We start from the raw sequence: 27,028 nt of genomic DNA on the forward strand, positions 1-27,028 counted from the left end.
TGAGCTTCTCACTCACCATACAATGTGTAGCAGCAGGTTTAGGTGCTGTAACAGTGTCCCATAGACTTAAATGGGACATTGCTGCAGCTTTTACACATTCTGTGGTCTCTCAGCATGTAAGCCTTACCAAGAGCCATGCTGTCCCAGAACAGCTGATCTGCAGGGGTCCCAGCTGTCAGTCCTCCAGGTCTAAAATTGGTGGTCTATCCGAATGATAAGCCATACATATTGGTGGCTAATGTTGTTTTTTTGACAGTTAATGAGCAGTGTTCCTTTCTTCTACCAGTTGTCACTAGTATATAAGTGTTGTTCTTAAGATGGATGTTGAGGTGAGGTATGGACGTATGTTTACCATTATAACTATATACAGTATACTGATTGACAGGGTAGCAAAATTGTTATTGTTGCTTGCCAAGCTTGTTGTTATGTGTTATTTAGCTTCTTTTTTTTTTTTGTTCCTGTTCTTTGTTCTGATTTGCTGTGCCTTTCTATTATTACTGACAAAACACATTGCAATTCCCTAATGTCTTTTGTCAGGTGTTGCCTAGGAAATGTTTTGTGCTGAATCGATGAGGATGCTTGTAACATTAGTGGAAAAGAATAACTACCAGTTCTCTTTCCAGAGGCAGATATTTTGTGTGTGCGGGTTTATGTTTGAAGCTGCATGTGTTTATCTGACAGGCATACTTGGCAAACTTTTCTTAAAAGTCAAATTGTGAATTTTTGTAAAAGATCTTCCTAAGTATTGTTTTTTTTTAAAATGTAGATTGTGGCCCCACATAGATCTCACAATGTACATTTTTCCCTATCAGTATGTCTTTGGAATATGGGATGGAAATCCATGCAAACACAGGGAGAACATACAAACTTGCAGATGTTTTTTTGCCCTTGGCGAGATTTGAACACCAGGACTCCAGCACTGCAAGGCTGCAGTGCTAACCACTGAGCCACCGTGTGGCCCCTCTTAAAAAGATCTTCCTAAGTATTGTGACAATTTTTCTACAAATAAAATGCAGTGTGAAAGGGTTTTTATGGCATGTACTGTACATTGTAAAGTCACAAAACTGCTTCAATAGCTAAACACATCAGACGACCTATTGGTACAGATTTACCAATGCTGTTTAAATCTAGGTTTACACTAGAATACGGGTTTCTGTTCTTCAGGTCCACATGGGAACCCTGAAGACGAAAACTCTGCTTAAAAAGCGCTGACACGTGGAAACTGACGGACCCCATAGAATCTAATGGGGTCTGCCAGGTTTTCGCTGGTTTCTACTGATTTTTTACTGAAATGGTGGAGAGAGAAATTTTAAGTGGAATATGGGAATGAGTGGTTGTATGCTAGTGTGAACTTAGCGTAACAGTGAAAAATTAGACTTGATGGGGGCAACATGGAGGCTCAGTGGTTAGCACTGCAGCCTTACCTCACTGGAGTCCTGGGTTCGGATCCTGCCAGGAACATCTGCAAGGAGTTTGTATGTTCTCCCTGTGTTTGCATGGATTTCCTCCCATTCTACAAAGACATACTGAAAAAAAATACATTGTGATCCATATATGGGGCTCACAATCTACATTTAAAAAAAAAAATAGACTCGATAAACTTAATGTGCTGGATTTATCAAAGTGTGTAATGCTGGGAGATAAATATGTGGCTCTTTGCTCCTCACATTAGTTGCCTTAGTTTATGACAGAAACCTGCACTTTTTTTTTTTTAAGTGTTGTGACTTCAGATTCTTTTCTGTGAAGCCATACTACTTTCAGTACAAGTCATAATAGTCGCTAAAACATTTGATAAATGTGGTGTCAGGCATGGTAGACAGTTTTTTGGCAGAAATTACACCAAAATTCTTGGTAAATCTCTGTTAATGTGTTGACACATTAAAGATTGAGCACATATTGTTACGCTAGTTTTGGTTTATGGATTTGTGGTTTGTACTACTTACTATTCAGCTCACTTGAAGGTCATAGTGTTTAGAATAACTTTTTCTGTTGTAATATGATTTCACCATTTTCCATACATTCTACATATTTTTGAAGACAATATGATAAAATGTGGTATGAATGAATGACTTATTTTATGAACCTGTAGCTTGATATGGCTACTGTGCACCTTTCCTTGTCTGTTTTACAGACTGCCTATAATCCTCTAGCACATCACCCTTAACCCTTTAGAAATCAAACTCCTATTAGTTATAAACCATTAAAAGGGGCTCTATCAGCAAAATTATGCTGATAGAGCCCTACATATGCGTGAATAGCCTTTAAAAAGGAGTAATAGTAGCAGCTTGCTACTGCGCATGCACCCGCGCCATTTTTTAGCAATGTCAGTTCGTGAGCGCTGGAGGAAGACAGGACCTGAAGGCATCGCTGGAAGAGGAGGCGTGGCTGAAGATGACGTTGGACCCTGAATGCCCACCCATCGTGCACAATAGATAAGTTTAGTGTGAATCTACAATTTTCATAGTCATGAAAATACAGAAAACTCTTTGAATGAGAAGGTGTGTCCAAACTTTTGGTCTGTACTGTATATAATGTATTAAATTCTTTAAATTCTTTGCTCTTGTTTTTTTTAAGATTTATTTTTGACATTCATAATGCAGTATAAATAATATGATGGCGTTGTTTTATGGTTTCTCAGATTTATCATAATACCAGATTTATATTAACTAGGCACAAGAGCGGGATTAGCTCAACAAGTGTCCCTGTAATAACTCCAAAAATAAGTCCCTAGTACGTGACAGTGAGGTTTGTTCTCTGATTCTATTGGAACACTTCAGCTACATCAGCCTGTACAACAAAACCAAATATCGTCTATAGTAGAATGAATCAATACATACACCATTTTCCCTTGTGATGTAGACCCTGTTGATGTCTTACCAGTCTTTCTTAAAAGAAGCTATACAGTCTTAGGGCTCATTCACACGGGGCCAGCGGGGGCGGATTTTGGCGCTGAATCCATGTCATAATCCGCCCCCTCATAATAGCTTACTCTTTTCTGTGAGCGGCAACATGAAAACAACAAAAAAAAGAAGCAAGCTGCCCTTTCTTCAGGTGGTTTCCGCTGCTGAATCAACCGCGGCGTCCGCCTCGTGGCAGCACGCTCGGGACTAGGCCCATTCATTTGGGCCGACTCCAGAGCGGGAAGCCGCGACTGTCGGAAGGCGCGATAGTCACGGCAGGCGTATTTTGGTCCTATTCTGACGCGGCTTCCCGCATCAAAATCAGGCTTTCAAACCTAGGCCTTACAGTACTCATCAACTTTAGGTAAACTTCAAAATAGTCATCATGGTTTTTTTTTTTAGTTTTGTTTGGAGCTATAACATTTTATATTTTAAACTCCCAAAAGTCAGCTTACTAGTATACGAGAGCCAATACCATCGATTATCCAAATCAAAACATAAATACTAAATGATGATGTATAATCAAATAGTCAGAATAATCAACGTATACATGGAATTGTAGTAGCAATCAATAAATTTAATATATGTTTTATTGTGGATCAATAAAAACTGATATGCAAACATGCTAATATATGCATGAAAACACCAAATCCTAGGTCACAAAAACATGTACATGATATCTCGACATCTCTCCTATTGTACTTAAATTGTACACCATATAATAATCCAAGCATGGTGGTCTGGGTCAATATGCAGTTAACCAGAGCTTACCGTGATTCAGTCAATGGGGTGAAATCAATAACAATAGTAGAGAAGGTTGGTGGGTGAATTGATAAGCAGAGGTTCATAAACAGGCTCATATGACTCTGCTAATGTACAAGGGTATAACGACACCCAAATTGCCTATTTTGGGGCCTAGACTGGCCCCCCGACTGCAACCTGACCCTAGTTTAGTCAAACCCTAGCCTAGCCCTTAAAAATGAAGAGTCTAAGATGAAAATAAAGTGTTTGTTCCTGAAACATTCTTGTGCTTGGCCTGTGTTCGATAGTGTAGATCAGTTGCAGTAAAATGAATTGGACTGAACTCTAATATCGGGCCCAGTCAACAAACCTCTTAGAAACTGTTTTGCTATCTATTATTTTCATAGTTAGGTCTTATGAATGCACAGCGAGCAGGGGTAGAACATTATTTGTGACAAGGAGTTGTTTTGGTATTTTTTTGAGAGGCATTACACAATGTCTTTTTTTTATTATATAATAAGCACAAAGGCATTTCTTCATTATGTGACTGAAATGCTGCTGAGATTATGGTCAATGGAATAAATGTTTATGTCTGATGATTGAAGCTTTTCAGGCATATCTTCTATACCCTTGGAATGAGGTCAAAGCTCATTATACATCATTACTTTCAAGAGCTTCATATAGATGACGGTCCTGCTGGTTAGAAGACGGCATGCTTAAATATACTTCAGACTGACCCCTCCCAACATAAACTAATGAGATACAATTGACATAAACCTTTGTTCTAATTTCAGTTCTAAGAACTACCATATTGTGTAATACCATTGTGTAATATCATTAGTATTAAAGTATACCTGTAATGTGAATATCAGATCTACATACCTATTCTGTGGGAACACTAGCAGGCACAAGGCCGTCGTAACTATCACCATTCTGTACATATCAGTGAAAGCAATGGTAATGTGTGTGTTGGAAATGGCTACATAATGTGTGAGGTTTGTTAAAGGGTTTTATTGTGTTGAGTTAACATTACTTAAAGGGGTATTCCTATGAGCATAATCAGATCTATATATGTAGATAATAAAAATTTGAATCTTGCAAATATAAGTACGGTAGTTAAAACTTCTGCAAAGTTTTAAAAATTTTCTCTACTACCTTAGTGGTGACAGTCTGTTGTCTTGATCGGTTGCCAACAGATATGACCACGAATGCAGAAACTTTTTATGGTCTGGGAGTTGTCAGAAACCCAGCCATAATTTTCTTATTGTAGCTGGGTTATCAGGCAGGGGCACTACATGTAGAAGATATCAACATGGCTAATTTTCTGACCTTAGAAAGATCTTGCATTCATGGCCGTATCCACTGGCAACAAATTAAGACCACAAGACTGTGACTAAAGGATATTTTGAGAAAAATCTTTAAATCTCCTCAAAATATTTCATTACATATACTTACAAAAATTACTAACGTTGAATTATCTACAAATTTAAAAATGGTTATGTTCATAAGAATACCACTTTAAAGCTGACGTCTACCTTTTGAAGATATTTTGGTCCTTTAAATAGGTTGCCCCATTAATTAAATTTATCCCCTACACTTATTGTTGGGAGTTTAACTACTGTGATCCTCAGTGATTATGAGAACAGCAGTATGGTGGGGGTGCGCATGTATGACCATCACTCTATTCACTTTTATGGGACTCCTGAATATCACCATACCCCAGAGAAGCTAGTGGCCATACTTGTGCATCACAGTGGATGGTCAATAAACATTAGCATGGCATAACGCCTTTCATTTTAACACTTCTGTGTCTCATTTCTCAGTTGTAACATAATTATTTTGAGATGCAGAGTTCCATATCTTCTACATAGACATGCAATAAATTATGGTTTCAAGTGAATGGGATGGCATTGCTTCTAAGCACAGCCACAACCAAGCTTGTGTCTCTGTTGTCGAGATATTTATTTATTTCACAATATGCAAATTATCAATCTGGACCCCTGAGGGCGGCTTTGTCACTCCACACTGCTATGCTCCATATTGCTCCAATACGCCCTCCTTCTCTGCGACCTTCTTTGAGTGACAAGGCCAGGGAGCAATGCTGAAATCTCACCTGGCCCTGTATTCTCACATTCACACCATACACATGCACAAATTTTCACGGAGAAAAAAAGCTGTTACATGCAGGTGAGCCTATCTGTGTTGCTGGTTCAATATGCTTCACCCTGGTAGACCCCCTTTAAGAAATTAATTTACAAGTAATATTCCACATAACATAAACTAGATGGAATTAAAAGGGGCACCCGCAGTGATTTACATTTACAGCATAGTGGGTGGGTTAAACACCACTGAATTCAGCTGCATTTTTGTTGTGTGTGCACTTACCCTTAGATGTGAACAAGAATTTTTCAGTTCATGAACTGAAAGCGGATATCTAAAAGGAATTCATGTATTGGAAAGCTGCAAGTATAATAAATAAATTGTAAGTAGACAGAATAAGAAGACTTTAGGAAACCATGTCAAAGGCGGACACAACTATACATGTCCTACCCTAACAAGAGAACATTGTAAAGCTTTTGTAAAAGCCCCATTGACACATTGCTTGAAAACTGTTCTGTTTTCAGGGTAGTTTGATATGTGAGGCCTTGTATATCGTGTTGTGTGGTAGGAACTGGCTTTATGAACAAAGAGTGTATTGCAAAACATTGATTTAATTTGCTTTATTGAGCCTCTCCCCCTCCATAGGGAATAACAGATTAGCTGAGTACTATAGGTCCGAGTAGACACATAATGTAATTAGTGTGTGTCCTCTATATGCCACCTGAAAAACCTGTAATTGGAATGGACACGAATTGGCAGAAACTATCTAGCAGAATTCAACCCTTTTATTGGTGTTCTCCTGAACCTTTGTGTCTAGTGATGTCAATATTCTGACTGAATAATTCAAGTGGCTAGAGATGGTAATGGGTCTCCGAAGGGATCAGACTTCATGTATTTCTTGACTTCATGAACTTTATGACTCACAGAATGTTATTAGGCATACCCTTGAAGGGATAAATGATTTGCTTTCGTACTTTTGAGCACTGAAAACCAGTAGTCGATTATAGTATAGCCTTTCTGGGCGGCTGGTTTGTGTGGGAACAGATGTCTCACCAACTTTAACAAGTGTGTGCCACTTAAAAATGGGCTGAGGTGGCTGAAAAATGCTACATGTATCTGTAAATACACTTATGGCTGCACCATAGTGTGGGCAGTGCAGGTCTACTCCTGGCATAGTGTGGGCAGTGCGGGCCTACTCCTGGCATAGTGGGTGCAGTGCGGGCCTACTCCTGGCATAGTGTGGGCAGTGCGGGCCTACTCCTGGCATAGTGTGGGCAGTGCAGGCCTACTCCTGGCATAGTGTGGGCAGTGCGGGCCTACTCCTGGCATAGTGTGGGCAGTGCAGGCCTACTCCTGGTATAGTGTGGGCAGTGCGGGCCTATTCCTGGCATAGTGTGGGCAGTGCGGGCCTACTCCTGGCATAGTGTGGGCAGTGCGGGCCTACTCCTGGCATAGTGTGGGCAGTGCGGGCCTACTCCTGGCATAGTGTGGGCAGTGCGGGCCTACTCCTGGTATAGTGTGGGCAGTGCGGGCCTATTCCTGGCATAGTGTGGACAGTGCGGGCCTACTCCTGGCATAGTCTGGGCAGTGCGGGCCTACTCCTGGCATAGTGGGTGCAGAGTGGACCTACTCCTGGCATAGTGTGGGCAGTGCGGGCCTACTCCTGGCATAGTGTGGGCAGTGCGGGCCTACTCCTGGCATAGTGTGGGCAGTGCAGGCCTACTCCTGGCATAGTGTGGGCAGTGCGGGCCTACTCCTGGTATAGTGTGGGCAGTGCGGGCCTATTCCTGGCATAGTGTGGGCAGTGCGGGCCTACTCCTGGCATAGTGTGGGCAGTGCGGGCCTACTCCTGGCATAGTGTGGGCAGTGCGGGCCTACTCCTGGCATAGTGTGGGAGTTATTTCAGAGTGAAGTTCCCTTTCATGGTCATAGTGAAGTTCACCCTGACCATTAAAATAAAAGTACACATAAACCCAACACTGAGAATTGATTGACAATGAGCTTTCCTATGCGTATTTAAAAGATCCTGAAAACTTTAGCCTGGTGTGAGGGCCCAAGCTAGTCTTAATCCACTCCTACTGAAAACAGGTATCTGTTATGTTGTTATCTGATTCTCCAATATTGAGAAATTCAGCTTTTATGAGCTCCAAAGCTACCTATGGTCTTCCCTCAATTCCATCAAGGCACTTGAATCTGAGAGAAGATTTGGGAACTTATTTGCATCTATTTAAAAATTTCTCAGAATCGGTACATTGAATCACAATGAAAATGGTACAATTGAAATCTGTGTGGAAAGACCTACAGCATTAGTTCTTTAGTTTATGACTGATGTACAACACCCTTTAAATAAACAGTGAGCACATATCCTTAGAAAACATTTTCAAGTGAATCGAACCACAGGCATATTTAGGATGAATATGTCTGCAACTTGTCAGTTTGCGTTGTGGGTTTTCACCGTGAATTCCATTTTTGTAGTGCATAAAATCAGATTAAGGCTAAGGCTCCACATTTTGGAAAAACTTACCAATTTTTGCTGTTTTACTTTAAAGAGGACCTTTCACCACTTTTGGGCACATGCAGTGTTATATACTGCCAGAAAGCCGACAGTGCGCTGAATTCAGCGCACTGTCGGCTTTCTGGCAGTATATAACACTGCATGTGCCCAAAAGTGGTGAAAGGTCCTCTTTAAGCCAAAACCATTTGTGGATTGAGCAGAATGGAGAAGTATAAGTATCTCCTATATATTTCCCTTTCCTGTAGAAGCCACTCTTGGCTTTGGGTCAAGAAAACGCAGCAAAATCTGCAGCAAAAAATCTGCATTTCCTCAACGTGGGGCCTTAGCCTAAAAGCTGCATCAAAATCTGAACAGTTGAAAGCCTCAGAAAGGTACCAGTTAAGTCAGTGGGACAAAGATTTGTGACAGAATGAGCATGGAGTTTTGTGAACTTCTATTTCCATACATTGTATTAAACATCTTCATTGAGCTCTACATCTAAAATTTGCAGCTAATTTAACGTTTCCTACACCTGTATGTGATTTCTATTTGCTCTACTATGACTATTTAATAATCTATATTTTCTGATAATCCAGCTCCTCGCAAATCCCATTGACCTATTTGAGATTCTGTACATTATATTTGTGGCTCAGTAAGTGTTCCATGTTCTTTTTACACACAACGTATTTTCCATTGCACATTATCTATGCAGAAGCACAAACAACTTGCCAGAAGAGGTTGGCGTCTTTAAATATAGCTCATCTTGTAGGAGGAAGGAAGTTTAATGATTTTTATTTCACAGTTTTATGGAAATAATGACTCTCCATTACAAGAAACTAGTCTAAGAATGAACTACCTGCAATAGTCAGAGTTTCGACAAAATAGTATTATTAAAGGTATTTTTTTATTATCTACAAAGTATAAAATAATTGTTCAGACAATCAGTATATCGATCAATATATATTTTGCTAGCTAGAGAGATAGGTGAATGAAAAATCCTTTATATCATTCAAGGTTAAAGGGAGTCTGTCAGCAGAACCATGAGTGGTTGCTCCATAGCTGAGCTCAGGGCCACCATCAGGAATTTTGGGGCCCCATACAGCCTAAGTGTCTGCCCCCCCCCCCCCCGCCATTTTAAAACTACTTTATTTTGCGACATACCAATTCTGTATTACATTTACCTTTATTTAGCAGCTTTACAAGGCCCCAGTTCCCTCTCCGCAGTGCCGCACACCCGATGCCCCAACAATCCCCCTTCCCCCCCCGTCCACCTTCTAACATCTTTCCACTGCCCCCTGTACCCATACCTCCCAACTTTTGAAGAACCAAAAGAGGGACAAAATGTGCGGCGGCAAATTTAGCCCCACCCACCGTTATGTTGACTCCACCCATTCTCATTAATTTTTCATGTGCCCGCACACAGTATAATCCTCCTACAGTCACCCGTACATTATATGTCCCCCCTCTATCTCTCCCCCAGCTTCATATACACCCTTCATCTGCCCCCAGTTTCATGTTTCCCACCCAATCTCTGCCCCCAGATTCATGTCCGCCCATCCATTTCTGCACCCAGTTTCATGTCCCCCCCTCCATCTCTGCCCCCAGTTTCATGTTCCCCCCCTCCATCTCTGCCCCCAGATTCATGTCCCCTCCATCTCTGCCCCCAGATTCATGTCCCCTCCATCTCTGCCCCCATTGTCATGCCGTCCTCTCCATCTCTGCCCCCATATTCATGTCCCCTCCATCTCTGCCCCCATATTCATGTCCCCTCCATCTCTGCCCCCATATTCATGTCCCTCCATCTCTGCCCCCATTGTCATGCCGTCCTCTCCATCTCTGTCCCCATATTCATGTCCCCTCCATCTCTGCCCCCATTGTCATGCCGTCCTCTCCATCTCTGCCCCCAGTGTCATGCCGTCCTCTCTCTGCCCCCAGTTTCACGTTCCACATTACACTGACTGACTTACCTTCTCCTTCGCTCCCTCGCAGCTCTCTGCGCTCCTCTCTCTCACTGGCGCACAGTTATAGACGCGATGTGACGTCATCACATCGCGTCTACAAGCCAGTAGCGGAGGCGGCGAAGCGAGGAGCTGACACAGGTCAGCTCCTCGCTGCAGCCGCATATGTGTCAGGGAGAGAGGCGCGCAGCAGCGAAGCGAGGAGCTGACCTGTGTCAGCTCCTCGCTTCGCTGCCGCCGCTGCTACTGGCTTGTAGACGCGATGGCTGAAGCGAGGAGCTGACCTGTGTCAGCTCCTCGCTTCGCCGGCTACTGGCTTGTAGACGCGATGTAGACGCGATGTAGACGCTCCTCGCTTCAGCTGCATATGTGTCAGGGAGAGAGGCGCGCAGCAGCGAAGCGAGAAGCTGACCTGTGTCAGCTCCTTGCTTCAGCCGCGTATGTCTTCAACTCAGATCTGCGTCCTCTGGATGCAGATCTGAGTTGAAATAGGACATACACAATGACTGCTACGGGCGCCAGGGGGCCGGCACACGGTGGCGGGCCAAAACCGGGCCCCCCCCCATTTTTCAATTTGGCCGGGCCCCTGACGCCAGTACCAGTAGTACTGCCCTATCGGCAGCCCTGGCTGAGCTCTTCTTTCCTGTTAATATGCAATTGAGTTCTTTGGAGTAACAAAGGCATTGCTTCAAAGAGATGAGTAGCAATACTTTCCTTGCTCCAAAGGCTGGGTTAATATGCTGGATTCTGGTGACAGTCCCTAATATGATGTATGTCCTTAAAAAATGACTCATACAAAGTTTGGAATTGACATGTGGCATAATCTCAAAGCATGCGATGCTGACTAATGTAATTCTCAATCTGAGAAAATGGACTATTGAGGGAACAATACCTATGCATAAATACCTGAAAAAAATATACACTTGTATGTACTAAACATCAAATCCATTTTGTAATTCCTACCATTAGAGAATAGGGTATCAAGATTCAGTATCCAATAAATCACCTGGTTAAGGATCACTTGTCTCTAATCTCTGACTCTCTGTGAATGTATCACTTTAGGTGACACATTCAATCCAGAATCTTTTCATGTCTTCACTAAAAGGTGAAGGTCACATGAATGTTACCTTGAAAGTTTAAAGGGGTTGCCCAAGTTTTTATGCTATGATAATATGCTGATTGACTGTGTCTGATCCCCTGGGACCCCCACCAGTCACTAGAATGGGAGTTGCTTTTGCCCATCTGCAGATTGCCCCTCCGTTCACTGGCACTACCCTTCCATTCATGGTATCCTATAGAAAGAGGATAGGGGATTACAGTAAAACTTGGGACCACCTCTTTAATAAGGAAGCGGGCAGGGGAGTAGGAGGATGGAGACCACTGGGATCTCAACCAGCAGTGACAATCTGTCCAATTCTATGAGAAAGGTATGTTGCGTTGTGGCAGTATTTTGTGTCTGCAGAAATATTTGCGTCTAAACAAAAACTTTTGTTCCATGCAATTTTTCCATTGCAGACATTTCTGCAAGAAAGCTACATCATGTGAATGTACCAATTTATTTTGATAATTTCCATCCTGTACTACTATAGACAAAAAAATCCCCTGCACAAACTGGCCTGAGGGCTTGTAGCCAAGGTCATTAGTGGATGCATATAGGTACAGTGGATATACTGTATAGTATGATGGAGCTTTACCCCCTTGAATAGTGTTTTGGAAGTGATCAGTTCTAGTTAATGGGTGTTAATTTTTAAGTAAGTCTAATTAATTAAAGTGAGATTTTATTGTTGTCTTGCACAGTTCATGTATTATATAGTGCAGTGATGAATGGAGGGGATATCGGTGAATAGCAGAGGACTGCCTGAGCAGAATAAGTAATTGTGCCTCCATGCTTATTGCTTCCGTTGTTAATTTCTCTCCAATAAGTGACAGTAGCATTGTGAAAGGAAACGTGTGTCTCAGCAAGGCGTGTTCTGACCTTTCTCTCAATGGAAGAAACAACCTGCAGGGAACACATAACAACAGTGAGTTTTCATTTAGCACTGCCTGCTTGTGGGATTACATATGACTCATTTAAGTGCTGGAGAGGATTGGTTGACATTTCACGTGTTTTAGTAAAGTAGAGAAATGCTATTCCATAATAATATTACTTAAGATTCATCACGATTCATGGTGTGTTTTTTTTGTTTTTTGTTTTATTGTTCCTTATTGTTTTTACAATAAAAGCTAAAGTTGTTTTCTATAATACAAAGATATCAAAATTTATATTGTTTTACTTTAACCATTCATCTCCCTGTACATGCAGAGGACTTTGCACAGCATCTGGAGTCATTTAATCTATTGAACTGGTTGAGCCCTAGTGAATTAATAGATCACAGTCTGGTGGATATTGATCACAGCCTACAATAACAATACATTCAATTTATTTCATGATTGTAATCTGCCTATTAGTCTGGGACGTCTGACAATCTCATTTTTTTTTTTTTTCCCATTTATTTAATTAACATCAGATAAGACTATTACGGATAGCCACGAACATAATTTGCTGTCTTGCTTGGAAAGTGTTCTGCTTTGTCTGTATACAAAATGTTGGTCTTGATAAAACATTGTTGACTTCCCACGTTGCGGAAACGTAGCTTTTTTTTTCTTGCAGATTTTGTTTTTGGCTAAAGCCAGGAGTGGATTAAGCATAATAAAATCTTCCTCTGTATTTCCCAATCCTTTTGTAGCCATTCTTGGATCTGGCTTAAAAAAAAAAAAAGCTGTGTTTCCGCAACGTGGGGCCTCAGCTTCAAAGGGGTTTTCCAGGATTTGAAGCAATCTGTGTGAAGTCCAGGGGAGATGTAACATTTAAGAAATAAAATAATCACTTGTTCTAGGCAATTTGTTGTCTGTAATGCATTGAAAGGTTTTACAGGGAACGTGTTGAAATGGAAATGCTGCCCAATCCCAATAAAGTATGTTAAGAAGGTCAACAGATCAGTATATTATTTTGATCTAAATTTCTGCTCATTACAGACTTAGGAGTCCAATCCGCATTCCTACTCTGCCAGTCTTTCTTGTATAATCTTACATACAAAGATAACTATTAGGGTCCATTCACACTGAGTTTTTTTGGTGCTGATTTTGATGCTGAATCCGCGTCAGAATCCATGTGAAAAAAGGCTCCCACTGACTTCAATGGGTTCTTTTTTCTGCTTAATAGGAGGCTTTTTTTCCATGTGGATTCTGACACGGATTCAGCATCATAATCGGTGCCAAAAAACTCTCTGTGAATGGACCCTTAACACTGATTCAGTCCACCCACTGGATTCCAAAACCATTACTTTGCCTTGTAAGCATAAATAGATGATAGTCAAGGTCAGTCAGAAGCAATGAAGCTCCTCTGTTATTAGATTGTATTCTTGTGAAAGTGAATATGCAATAAACTATGCATGAATTGGGCAATATTAATAATTGTATAATTTAAAAAAATTAATCATTTAGTTTTGTTGGAGTAACTTTTCTCAAACTCAACCCAAAAGTGGTGCCGAGGCAGACTCCACAACTCTAGCTCCATAGCAAGATGCACTGGTTCACCGGTAGCTCATTGACTTGTAGTAGGCAGTCACTGCATTGTTCAGCTTTGCATCTGCTTATGTGAGTGATCTGCATTCTGATACAGGTCTCTTGCAGTCATTTGCTATTTTCAATCCCGGGTGCGAGTACGTCTGTTCTATTTTTACTTTTCACACATTCTTAGTGAATGTGTAATTCAATGTATTGCAGCAGCAGCAGCATCTGGTTGACTTCTGTTTGTTTTCATTCATTTTGCAGGGCAGACAGTCTTCATAACAATAGTTGGACGGGTGTCAATCCTGCTTCTCCTAAGAGTATAATCAGCCGAGATGCCTGGAAGCAGTTAACCTGACAGTAGCAACCAGAAGTGAGTGCTTTTACAGAGGCTTTTATTTCCTTCAGTGGATTTTTCTGTAAGTGATAAAGTCTGCTGAGTAAGCTTTGTCCTGCTTGCATACTGGATTCTGTTCACTGTGTTTCAAGCCACGCTAGAGATAATTTCATCTATGTCATCGTGTATGTATTTTATTAAAACTATTGAGATTTGGAGCTTCTACTTTAAAATGAGTTTATAGTCAATCTTTATCCTTGAAGTACTCAAATAGCAGCAAATAAGACATATTAAAATGTGAATAAACTACATTACAATACAGTGATTTAGATGGCACCTCCCTGCTAGAACTGCTGACAGTCCACTATGTTGTACACTGTTTCATCCATAAGATACACCTTGTACCGTGAAAACCAAGATGCACGATCCTCTGCTGAGAAAAGTATTACAGATTTTGTTCCCCCTCCCCTAGACTTTCGGGGTTTTTTGTGGGTGGAGAAGTGCCAAAGTACTTAAAGGAAGTCTACAACCACCGTGTTACAGAGCGCAATACAGCGATGACCTTTATGTATGTCACTTTACTAGATTTGGAAATCAACAACTTTGAAGCTGTAATCAAATAAGGTAGTCGGGGAGGTTCTTCAGCTGCCTGGGGTACTGCTCTTGCCATTCACACCTCTATCCTATGCCATCCCGTGCAGTGGGCATTGATCCTTCCTGTGCTATGACCTCACCAGTCCTACTTCAGAAGCTACGGCAGTGCTCCAGGAGCTAAACGCCCGCCCCCAGTGCACCAACTGGATGTCACGTGTTCTGTGTTGTAATGTGTTCAGTAACACAATAGTGACAGTAGAAAGTGCTTGGGGAAGGTAGTAGTCTCCTTTTAGGCTGAGGCCCCCTGTTGTGGAAACGCAGTTTTATTTGTTACAGATTTTGTTGTATTTTTTTGAGCCAAAACAAAGCATGGCTACAAAAGGAATGTGAAAGATATATAGGAAGTTTTTAAACTTCTCCCATTTCCTCAATAGATTCCAGGCTTTGGCTCAAAAAAACACTACAACCTCTGCAACAAAAAAGCTGTGTTTCCACAATGTGGGGCTTTAGCCTTAGGCTAAGGCCTCACGTTTCGGAACTGCAGCTTTTTTTTAATTGCAGATTATGTTTCGGTTTTTTGAGCCAAAGCCAGAAGTGGATTAAGCAAAAAGTAGAAGTATAAGGATTTCCTAGATATTTCCCATTCCTTTTGTAGCCACTCCTGACTTTGGCTCAAAATAAAAGCAACAAAATATAATTGATGACCTATGTTTAGGATAGTCCAATTTTTATAATACAATCGAACTACATTCTAAGAGGTTTTGCTTCTTAAAGTTTTATTTATGCCCCAATATTTCGGATTGAGCAAACCCTTCATCAGGCTGTGGATATTTGAAATGTTGATGTTGGTGATGGTCAGCTTGAGTGTGACTCCAGCATGCTACCCGGATGAAATCCTTTTGTACACCAGAACACCAGAAACTGTGCTAAATAGCTGATCTGTAACGGTGCTAGTCTACAGTTGATGACCTATACTAAGGGTGTGTCCTCAATTAATAAGTCCTAGATAACCCCATTATTCCTCATTCATTGGTACTAATGGGACATGTGAACAGATATAATCCACAAAGAAGTCAATATAATAAGAAAAGGCAGTATTAAAAAAAGAAAAAAAAACAGGATGATAGATAACTTGTGGTATTTTTCTGAAAAAGGGTGTGACTATTACATAAGAAAGATGGAGATCCATATTAGGTAGTCTTTCATTAGAAAAGTGAGATAAACAAGGACATGTCAAAACAGATCAGCTCAGCACATCATGTACTCTTTGATATCTCAAGAAGTAGGTTTGCTATTTTGTACTTTTTATACTACATGGTTAGTCCGGAGCCAAAATCCTGTGAACTCTGGCATATTATGCTGTTTGGGGTTACACAATCTATTACTTCTTTCAAGATCCGGCATACTTTTTAGTTTTTGGGGTTTTTTTGGTTTTTTTGGGGGGGAGGGGGGTTCTTATAATTGTTTGTTTTTTATTTTTGCCTTCATAAGTTGTACTTTTTTAATGGACCCAGGTCCAACAAAAAGCCACTGAAAAAAATATGTTCCTTTACACTCCCCAGACAACCCATTTAACTTTATTCTGTGGGTTACTTCAATTACGGCAATACCCAATTTACGTGTTTTTTTTTTTAATGTTTTAATACTTTTGCACAATAAAAGCACTTTCTAAAAAATATTTAGTAGTTGGATATTTATTGGATAGTTTCAATAAATCAAGCTCTATAAGGGCATTTTTTTTTTTTTTTTTTTTTTGCAGGATGAGCTATAGTTTTTATTAGTACTCTTTTTGTGTACATTTCAATTTTTATTCCATTTTATGGGAGGCAAAATAAATAAACACCAATTGCTGTTTATTTTTATTTTTTTTGTGCAGGTAAAATAATAGTTTAACTTGTTTAGTTTAGGTAGTTTTGGATGGAGCGATCTCACTTATGTGTAGGTTTATTTTATTTTTTAATTATAAAATTATTTGGAGAAAATTGTAATTTATTTTCATTTTTTTTTTTTTTTTTATTAAACACTTTGTTAAACTTTTTTTTCACATTTTACTCCCACTAAGTGACTTGAATATGTGATCAGTTTATCTCTTGTATATTACTCTGCAATACATCTATTCCATGGTACTGTACATAGAAACAAAAAATAGACAGCACCGCGCTGTATATAGTGTAGTAAGTTGAGTGTAATGGTGGATAAATCAGTATAGTGATTACTCTCACCTTTTAAAGTTGTGAGCGATCACAACTATCAACAAAGTGATGGAACCGTTTACTAGGGGGTTCCTCCCTGGGGTGTCTTCAGCTGCAGTGTCCAAACACAATCAGTGTATAGGTAAATATCAGGACCAAGAACACAGGACTGCGCTTCACCCGTTCGAATTTGGTTAAACAGACAAATTTATTAAGGTTCACACACACCGCGTTTTAAGTCAAAAGACCCTTTTTCAAGTGCATAATAACTATTTCAAGTTGGGGACCTATAAATCAAGTATATGCATAAACATAAATAGCATGTAAATAACAGATATAAACACGGGTGTGCAAGGATAAACATTTCCCTCCCTCTTCCAAAAGTCATAACTTTTTTTTTTTTTTTTTTAATTTTTCCATTCACAGGGTCATTTGAGGGCCTGAATTTTGCCAAACAATTTGTTCTTCCTGGGACCATTTAATATCATGTCCAATATACAAAGAAGATGGGGAAAAATTCATAATAAGGTGAAATAGAGGGTGAGGAATGCTGTTTTTGCACTGTTCACTGTGTGATAAAAATTTTACCTTTATTCTGCAAGTGAGTACAATGACTAATTTTTATTGGTAACATTTTGGGTATCATATGATGTTTTGATCACTTTTTATTCAATATTTTTAGGAAGAAATGCAGCAAAGAACATAACAATATAATGATGTGAACTTAGCATTATTCCGCAGTGCTGTACAATTTGTAGGGTTCAAATACAGACTTATATACGTTACAAAGAGAGAGTCACTTCACACAATGGGACTGAGGGCCCTGCTCACAAGTGGTTACAATCTATGAGGTAGAGTGGGTGATACAAGAGGTAGCAGGGGCGGCATCGGAGGTAGCATTGCTTATACAGTGATCAGACAATTTTGTAATAGAGATTGCTGTCATTACACAAACAAAACTGTATGAGACGTCACCTGTCGTGTCCTTTAACATGTGGATGGTGCTTGGACATATAATTTTAACCTGAAATGACATCATATTATGTAGGGTAATGTGGGAGCTGGAACAGAGAAGGGTTGATTTTAGGGATTCTAATTACGGTACAGAAGGGTTTACATTAGGAATTGTGATAGGCCTGTCTGAAAAGATGTGTCTTTAGTTTGTACTTGAAGCTGTAGAAATTGGGAGTTAATCTGATTGTCTGGGATAGAGCATTCCGGAGAAGTGGTGCAGCTCGGGAGAAGTCTTGTATACGAGCGTGGGAGGTTCTGATAGTAGAGGATGTAAGTGTTAGGTCATTGAGTGAACGGAGAGTACGGGTTGGGCGGTAGACAGAGATGAGGGAGGAAATGTATGGAGGTGCGGCATTATGGAGAGCCTTGTGGATGAGGGTGATAACTTTTTATTTTATTCTATAATGAATAGGCAGCGACTGGCACAGACCAGAGGCATCGCTGTAGTGTCTAGCCTGATACATGAGCCTGGCCGCTGCATTCAGAATAGATTGTAGAGGGGAGAGTTTAGTAAGGGGAAGACTGATTAGTAAGGAGTTACAGTAGTTAAGGCGAGAGTGAATCAGAGAGACAATAAGTGTCTTTAGTGGAGATGTTTTTGAGATGGAGGTGACATGAGAGTGCAAGTGATTCAATATGGGGGTGAAGGAAAGGTCTGAGTCAAACACAACTCCAAGGCAATGGGCATGCTGCCTAGGAGTTATAGTAAGGCCTGAGACTGCAATGGATATATCAGGGACAGATCTATTAGATGGATGTTGGAAACAGTAGTAGTTTAGTCTTAGATAGATTTAGTTTCAGATAGAGAGAAGACATGATATTTGAGACAGCAGAATAATTTTATTTTAAAATTTGAGTTAAAATGTGAATATTTCTGTTTGAATATACATATGTTGCACGTTATGTACTAAAAAATGAGGCACAATAGAGAGCTAATTTAGCTGTTTCAATGATTTCCTCTATAGTAGGTGAGATGCTGTATTTGAGCACATCCAGTACACATTGTACAAAGCAGTCTGATTCTTTGTCTATACCCTGAAAACAGCTGGTTGGTGGGGGTCCCAGGTATTGAACCCTGACTGATCTCATTTTGATAATCTAACCTATTCACAATCCTACCAGTGTATGGAGGGGTCCATGAAAACGGACAAAAATAACGGTTATGTGAATAACTCTCACAACCTTATCTGACATTGAATTTAATGCTGCTATGTGACATCCGTTAAAAAATGGTTATCATACTTTCATAATTCACTGTCATGTGAATGAAGCTATAGAATAACCCCATTAACAATCTGGCTAGGTTTTTTTCTTTCTAGATACAACAGTCACAAAATATTTTCAGAGTGCTGGGCCTTCCATTTGCCGCAGTATGATTATAGTTAGCTCATTGTAAAACAAATGTGAGGAAATTTATCATGGGGGAGAAATTTTAAATGGCGTTTTGCTGGAGATTTCTATTCTGCAGTGTTTGCAGATGTTGTATAATTTTGGATAACTTTGGCACATACTTAAGTTCTTTCACTTCTAGGTGAGAGGCTTTCCTGTTCCTCCTTCCTATTCCTGTATATCTGTCTTGAGATGGACTGAAAGTCACATCACTGAGATGACTCATTTCTATAGAAGTCTAGGGGGGGTGGAGAACAGAGGAAAAACAGACGAATAGACATCTATCAAAATCAAATCATTTTACAGTACATGTCAAATCAGTACAGTCAGTACTTCTGTGTATATGTCCTGCATGATCCTGTGGTTGTTTCTGAAATAGTGAGTTACAGAGCAAAGTTTTCTCTACCTACCTAGTGTGTGCAGTGTAGGGCTGCTAGTCTCCACCCAAAACTGCGGAATAAGGGTCATTAAAGGAAAAGATATAAAGTTATTCCTCATGTACACGCATAACAATTTATCTTAAAAAATTTAATATGTATACTTTAACCTTTTCCCACTCTATGCCATACTATTATGTTGTGCTGATCATGTAGTTAACGCTCAGCACTGTGATAGTATGTCGCTGTAACCCTGCTGGCATAGGAGCTATCCAACTTTCGCAACTTGGAACAGCCGAAGCCCAAAACTAGCTACCGGAGTCAGGAGATACTCTGACTCCTCTGACAGATTAACCCCTTGGTTCAGCAGCAAGATTGTACAGTGTTCAAACTACCCTGCATCCTTAATGGGTTAAGCACACCCATGAGTTTTCAACAGTGGAGTGGCCTAAAAATATAGAGTTGCAAAATTTTTCACAACTAGGTCCAAAAAGTGAAATTGTGCTATTTTTGTAAATTTTAGATGCAAGAAATCTGGAGTGCAGATCTATATAAATTTTTGACCCAAGAGTGCATCTGATAAGTGCATTTCACTTTATCTGTGTTACTCAGTCTATTTCTTTACATATCTTTAGTGTGGCATGAATTTCCCTTCTAATCTAACAGTTTATATCTGTAGACTTTGGAGCAAATTATATACAAGATGGAAGAATTGAATAGATCAGCTTCCTTAGGAATGTTTTTTTTTTTCTTTTTCTTTCATTTGGTTGATTTTGGTACCATTTAATAACTTTCATTTTGTCGCCTGTCAAAAACCCACAAATAGTTCCCAATTCCACAATATACTGTGACTGGCCATACATTGTAAATCATGCATATTCTTTATGCTTTAGTGCACCCTCTTGCATGAAACCTGAAGCTGCCAGTCTCCCTTGGGAAACAGACTGCTTTAACCTTCTTTCCGGTAAACTCTCCATCTAGTGCTGTAACCCCTTTCATACTGAAACCTAATGGGTAAATGTGGCACTTAAATGAACATCAATTGGATTTGTCTTTTACCAGCACAGCAAATGCAATAATGTAAGGTAATAAAAAATACATTTGTGGAAATGCTTTGTTGCAGAGTAAAGTTTGGCTAGAGCACATGCTTCTCTCTTATGTTCCCTTTTATAGTCCAGAACAGATCATTAAGGATGTAAAACACAGAAGTTTTTCATTGAAGAGCATGAGTACTGTTCATGGGAACATAACCTGTGTTGTACCTTTAAGACATAGAAAACCATTAAACTCCAAAATAAAAGTGTTTGTTGCCCCTAATAAATGCAGAGTATCATACAAAACCACTGGCATGTATCTTAAGTGTCCCTTTTCTTGTAGAGTTTCTTCAGCAGCTTTACTATGTATGATACAGATCTGTGTTCCTCTTACTGCAAAACAACATAATACACAACTCCAATCTTGTGGACATGTATGAAACTGGAATGAAAATTCTGAATTTGTTTTATTTTATTAATAAATTGTGGAATGGAAGCTCACTTTACTTACTTTTCAGAAAGATGTTTTTCAGCAGCTCAGCTTTGTATTGAAAAAAATAAAGTATGGTACTCCCCTACTATAAATAAGGGGGCAGTGCTTTGGAGACATGTCTTGGCTTTAGTCTAAGCTCTAGACTCCCAGGTAAAGCAATTTTACTTCCACTTGCAGAAGCCTACAACAACAATTTACTTGAAAACTAAATAACTGAGGCATATTTGGAAACTGTAGAATCACATTTACAAGATGCTGTGATTAGATTTATAACCAATTTACTGCTGGCAGACTCCCTTTAAATGCAATTGAGATGTCACAACAGTCTGTATCAAACTAATGGCAGCACCTTGTAGGACTGCTTCTACCCTTTCCAAAAATGTCTGTCTTATTCTGTGCTACAGCTCCATTTTCATGAAAATCAGCATTTTATTCTTATGCACATTAGCTGAAAAGAGCTTTAGGATCATTTCTTCTCATATCAGGCTTCACTCTCTGCTCTAGAGAATCACCCCTAACTGTCGCCCATCTCTGGACCCCCATTGCTTGAGTGTCATCTTCCAGTTTGTCAGAAGTTAGGGGCAGTTATTTAGAGCAGAGAGTAAAGTCCCAGCAGGAGAAGAAATTCCCCTTTCAGACAATTTGTATAACAATAAATAACTGATTTTCATGAATTTGGAGATGCAATGCAGAATAAGAGGTTCTTTGGAAAGTGTAGAAGCCACCCTACAAGGCACTGTCATTAGTTTGGTACTGATTTTACTGCTGACAGACTCCCTTTAAGCACTTTCAATGTAACAATAGCTTAGTTTCCTAAAACCCATTAGTGATAGAAAGACATGTGATGTCACAGCAGTTTACCTGTCTCAAATCCACATATGATGTCACAATAGCTTAGCTGATGGAAACACAATTATGATATCACAGTAGCTTACCCGGAGGCAGATAACAACAATAGCAGCACCCTGTTCAAGAATCAAAAATGGGCAATAAATTTCAACTGCTGACATGATGACCTCTATATCCTAGCAATAGGTCACCTTACCTGTGGATTTATAGAATTCTCTACAACTATACCAGTCCACTAGTAATTGTAAGGCAGGAGTATGAAATATCCTGTGACCACAGAATATGGTTATACTGCTGGTGAACTTTCTGCTGAGCAAAGAGCAAAATGGTAGCATGAGAGTGCTATAGTAGTCTGTCAGGCTGTAATATGCAAAGGCTGTACTTCAAGCAATGTCAAAACGACACACCGCCGCTGCATAGCCAATGGGTGCGATCAGATTCCATCCATTTGGTAGAATTACTATGCTGCCCTCTTTTCAGAAAATGCTGGGTTGAAAATGGTACAGTGACTGAGCATTAAATGGTTAAAGTTCTATTTGCAGAAGATACTAAGTGTAGCAAAGAGTCATCACACAAAGTATCAAATAGAGATGTACAATATACATAGTGATTTACCCCACAGCTGCCATGCAACAGAACATATGCATTTCAATGGCATATAAACTGGACATGAAACACACTTGACCCATCAAGAATGAGGATCTAGTAAGTCTCTCACTTAAGGTCATACTTGTGCCAGGCAGTAGCTTTCACCACCTTATACTCCCCAGAGCATTTCAATTGGGTTGAGATTTGGACTTTGATGGACTATTACAACACCTTCATTTAGGTGATGATATACTGGTGTTGGGATCATACAGCCCAACTTTTAGAATGTAAGGGTAAGTTCACACTGAGTTTTTGGTCAGGGTTTTGAGGCCGTAATTGCCTCAACACCCTGACCAAAAAGACGACTCCCATTGAAATCAATGGGAGCTGCTCAGGTCTTTTTTTCCGCGAGCCCTTTCTTCCGGCTCCCGGAAAAAAGAAGCGAAGTGCTCATTTGGCCTGAAAACACTCTCTCCTCCAGACTAGGCCCATACGTTGGGCCTAATCCGGAGCAGAGTGCGCGGCTGGATGCCGGTGCACTGCACCGGCTTTCAGACCCGGCTACCTGGTTTTTGGATCGGAACCTGAGGCGGCCTTTGCCTCAGGTTCCAATCCAAAAAACCCCATGTGAAATTACCCTAAAAGAGGGACACACAGTGAGTTCTGTGAAGGCTTCAAAATGTTTGCATATCTGTATGCTTCAATAGGTTTTTATTAAAGTATTAGAATAAATTATAGCTAAATATAGCTCTAAAATGCACCAGTGATAGCATGTTACTTAAATTTGGATCTAATATACACCTAGGGATCAGATAGTTTCTGGAACAATATAGTTAAGCTTATTAATCCACATCTGTTTCCAATATCAAGAAGAGTGACATTTAAGGGGCAAATAGGGGCAGATGGACTTGGATCAAAAGTAGGGACTGGTCCTCCAGAAGATGGATGCTTTGGCAGCACGGACCAGTTTCAGCCAAGCTTTAGCTGTTAAATAGATGTTCTCACATTTGACTTTAGAATACTTTGGTATATAAAGGAGTTTATGGTCAAGTCCAAGTTCTAACCCCTCCATCATAGCCGAATGTTGGTATGAGGCATTTGAGTTGATATGCTCCTGCATTTTGGCAGTTTTTGTTAAATAATGACACGGTATAATTTGTCACATGTTGTATTATTGTTGATCTGAGGTTGCTCTTAAGTAATTTTAAGATCTTCTAAAGACCAGGTTTTTTTTCATTATGTCCTGATAAGTAAAACAATAGAATTCAAATAGGGTAACTTTATTTTGTCATTACTATGATGTAGGCCTTACAGATAATCATGTTCTCCTAATCCTGTTAAATTTAGCTGATAAGCAGTATTTACACTTACTGTAATTTTCTGTAAATGTGTTACTATTAACATAATTTGATACATATTTATTATATAATGATGATTTATCTCTCTTTTGTAATTGTATTTTTTCTCTGTTTGCCAAGATTATTTATAAGTATTATCCTAGTTTATCCATAAGGAGGAAGGATTAAATGGAGCAAAACTGTATAGGGAATTCTATGGATTTTTTTTTTTTTTTTCATAAAACCATTAAAAATAGAGGCTCTTTCTGGGTGTTGCTAAAAACTGTATCAGAAAGAGATTAATAACATCTACAGTATATATGTATGTGTGTTGTGTATGTTTCCTCTACTGCCACTTATTTTCGGTAATGTAATCCTGCAATATCTAGGCCTTTAGCAGTACAAACAGAGCAGTTATCCTATCATTGTAATCCCCTCTTGTCCGTGATAATGAGATGAATGTTGACCCTGTCCCAGTTTACACAGCAGAAGCAGTTGTATCATATTTTTTATTACACACATGCATGTATAATTTATACCCCAAAACACACATTTATTTTGTTCACATCATACTACATAGTTTACTACTAAAAAAAATACCACCATACTTGAATTACTTTCCCAAACAGGCCTGACCTCATAACGCTGCTAAAGTAAACAACCTAATATTGTAATATAATATATAACATCATCATAATATTATATGAATATTATGCTTGGAAATCTTATACACTGAATAGAATCCCAGAAATGAATAAAAAAAATCCTATGAAAATTCTAAACATTCAACAAAAGAAAATGATAAAGCCAAGAAAAAAAAGAGATGCTGCAAACATATTGTACTAGATATTGGTTCTGTTCTCTCACACAAAGGTTTTCATCACTAGAGTAGTTTTCATGAGAATTGCCCAGAGTATATGAATGCTGCTGATGTCATTGTGAAAAATGGCAATTTTTTTTTAATTTTTTTAAAATTCACATAGTTCTAGATCATATGTATAAAACGTAAAAGAAATGGCTCTAGAGGATATAGGATTTTGTGATGGTCATGAAATAGTTCATCTTTTAATATTGGTTACACTATCGATTTAAATGTGTTTTTTGGCAGTGAAAAAAATTGGGCTCATAATGTGCTTAAATAAATAAATAAAAATCTATATTTTCTTCACTGATCGCCTGCTGTCTATGAAACTGTCATAGATTTTTTTAGAAAAATTATGACATGTAACCATAGCCTTACAGGTGTGTTTAGATATGCAGAATGGAGCATACAGAAAATAGAATTATCCAACTTAAAAGAACGACATATCCTCAAGGATGAAATTCAGTCTGGTCGTTAAGTAATGAACTCTCTCAGACATGGTCTTAAAATCTAAATGCAATCTCTAGTTAATGTGGGTGACAGCTATGCACAAGTAAATATGATGTAGGTTATTTTTATATGTAGGATGGATTATGTGGATGGACCTGCCGTCTGCAATGCCAGGCCTGTTTCAGAGAAAATATGTCTCCTGGACAGTCTCCATCCATGGGTGCCAGCAATATCATATGGCTTCAGTGGCCAGTACTGGAGATATCTCTTCATTTAACAAAGATTCTGTGGTCTGCAATATCATGGAAAGAGATTTCCAATAATTAGGGGGCTTCCTTTGTCTCCCTTATCAGTGGTCAGCTGTTAATGGGATACCATGACGGATGGGATCTTTAAATAAAATAATTTAAAAATGTAATAAATCCTCTGAAAATAAAAATATTTTATGATTTGGGGGGGGGGGGGACAATATTGAAGCAAACCAGCACTTAATATCCACTCCACTCTACTCTAAGTGCCTGTACTAATAAATGTTATTTACTCTCCCACACAGTGGCGTAAGTACCGTGGTAGTGGCTGCCACAGGGCCTGGGACATTAGGGGGCCCGGCGACTACCGTTGCGGTTTTTTCTTTTTTCTTAACAGGCCGCGCAGAAATGCGGTGGAGGGGGTCAGTCGAGGTCTTTGGTGTTGGTCGGGGGAAGGGGGGTCCATGTCAAAAGTTCGCCACAGGGCCCTGCCATTCCTAGTTACGCCACTGCTCCCACAGTAAATGGCATAGAAAAAAGAGTGGTGGAATTGCAGATTTCTTTTCTTTATTCCTCCCAAAAATGGAGTAAAATTTAATATTCTCTATGTATCCTGAAATGGTTCCAGTAAAAAATAGGTCATCCAGCAAAAAGCAAACTCTCATGCAACATTTGGACCATGAGTGGATATTATAAAGAAAAATGACTGCAATAATGTGACATGACATATTGTAACGCGTTTTGCTGTATTTTTTATATAGTAGGGAGGGAAGGTAAAGCATTTGGCAGTTGGTTGATATGACTTACCGATCTTGGCTTTAACTTGTTCCATTGTTTCATACTGGGTTTGACCCTGAGAGCCCACAGACAGCTGTGAAATTTACATACAAATGACAAAAAATGACAAATAATGACATATTATTTAGCATTCGTGTTCTGTACATTTGGCAGTCATAAAAGACCACATGATTATATATAATTATACAGTGTGTGTGTGTGTGTGTGTGTGTATATATATATATACACACACACACACACACACACACACACACACACACACACACACACACACACACACACACACACACACACACACACACACACACACATTGTGACAGGACCAGGGGTAAAGTGGTAGAAGGAGTATACATTTCTCCCAGGTTCCTATCATACACAATCTAGGTGCAGCTGAGCAAAGCTGTGCTCCTGGCTGGCTCCTGGGTCTTACCAAAACCCTGGTAAAGGTCTGGCTGCTGGAGCAGGGAGTATTGGTATCTCTACTCCATTCAGCCACTCCAGGTTTTGGGATACGTGGGGTTAAATCCTTGCTATCCAGGAGTATGTGGATAAAAGGGCAGTCAGCCCACAGATATATAGCTCTGTCTACTGGGGAAAAGACTTTTGAGTAATACTGCTGTATTGTGTGTTCAGGGAGCTGTGCAGAAGGCCCAGCTCTCATAGTTAGGTAACCTGTGTTGTAAGTAGAAGCCGGACGGCTAGGATTTATTTTGCATTGCATTTA

At 39.6% G+C, this 27,028-nt stretch overlaps 1 protein-coding gene across 2 annotated transcripts in view; it reads left to right on the forward strand.

Annotated features, from left to right (window-relative positions):
• OTUD7A (OTU deubiquitinase 7A) overlaps positions 1-27,028 on the forward strand; it is a 187,757-nt gene that overhangs the window by 41,126 nt on the left and 119,603 nt on the right. The window contains exons 2-3 of one of the 2 annotated variants that reach the window (XM_075273582.1): positions 14,007-14,161; positions 17,292-17,405. The gene's annotated coding sequence lies outside the window, so the exon portion shown is untranslated. The remainder of the gene's footprint in view (positions 1-14,006; positions 14,162-17,291; positions 17,406-27,028) is intronic. The other variant, XM_075273583.1, reaches the window with a different exon arrangement.

This window comes from Leptodactylus fuscus, chromosome 5 (genome assembly GCF_031893055.1).
Source record: "Leptodactylus fuscus isolate aLepFus1 chromosome 5, aLepFus1.hap2, whole genome shotgun sequence".
In the NCBI taxonomy this organism is placed as follows: domain Eukaryota; kingdom Metazoa; phylum Chordata; class Amphibia; order Anura; family Leptodactylidae; genus Leptodactylus; species Leptodactylus fuscus.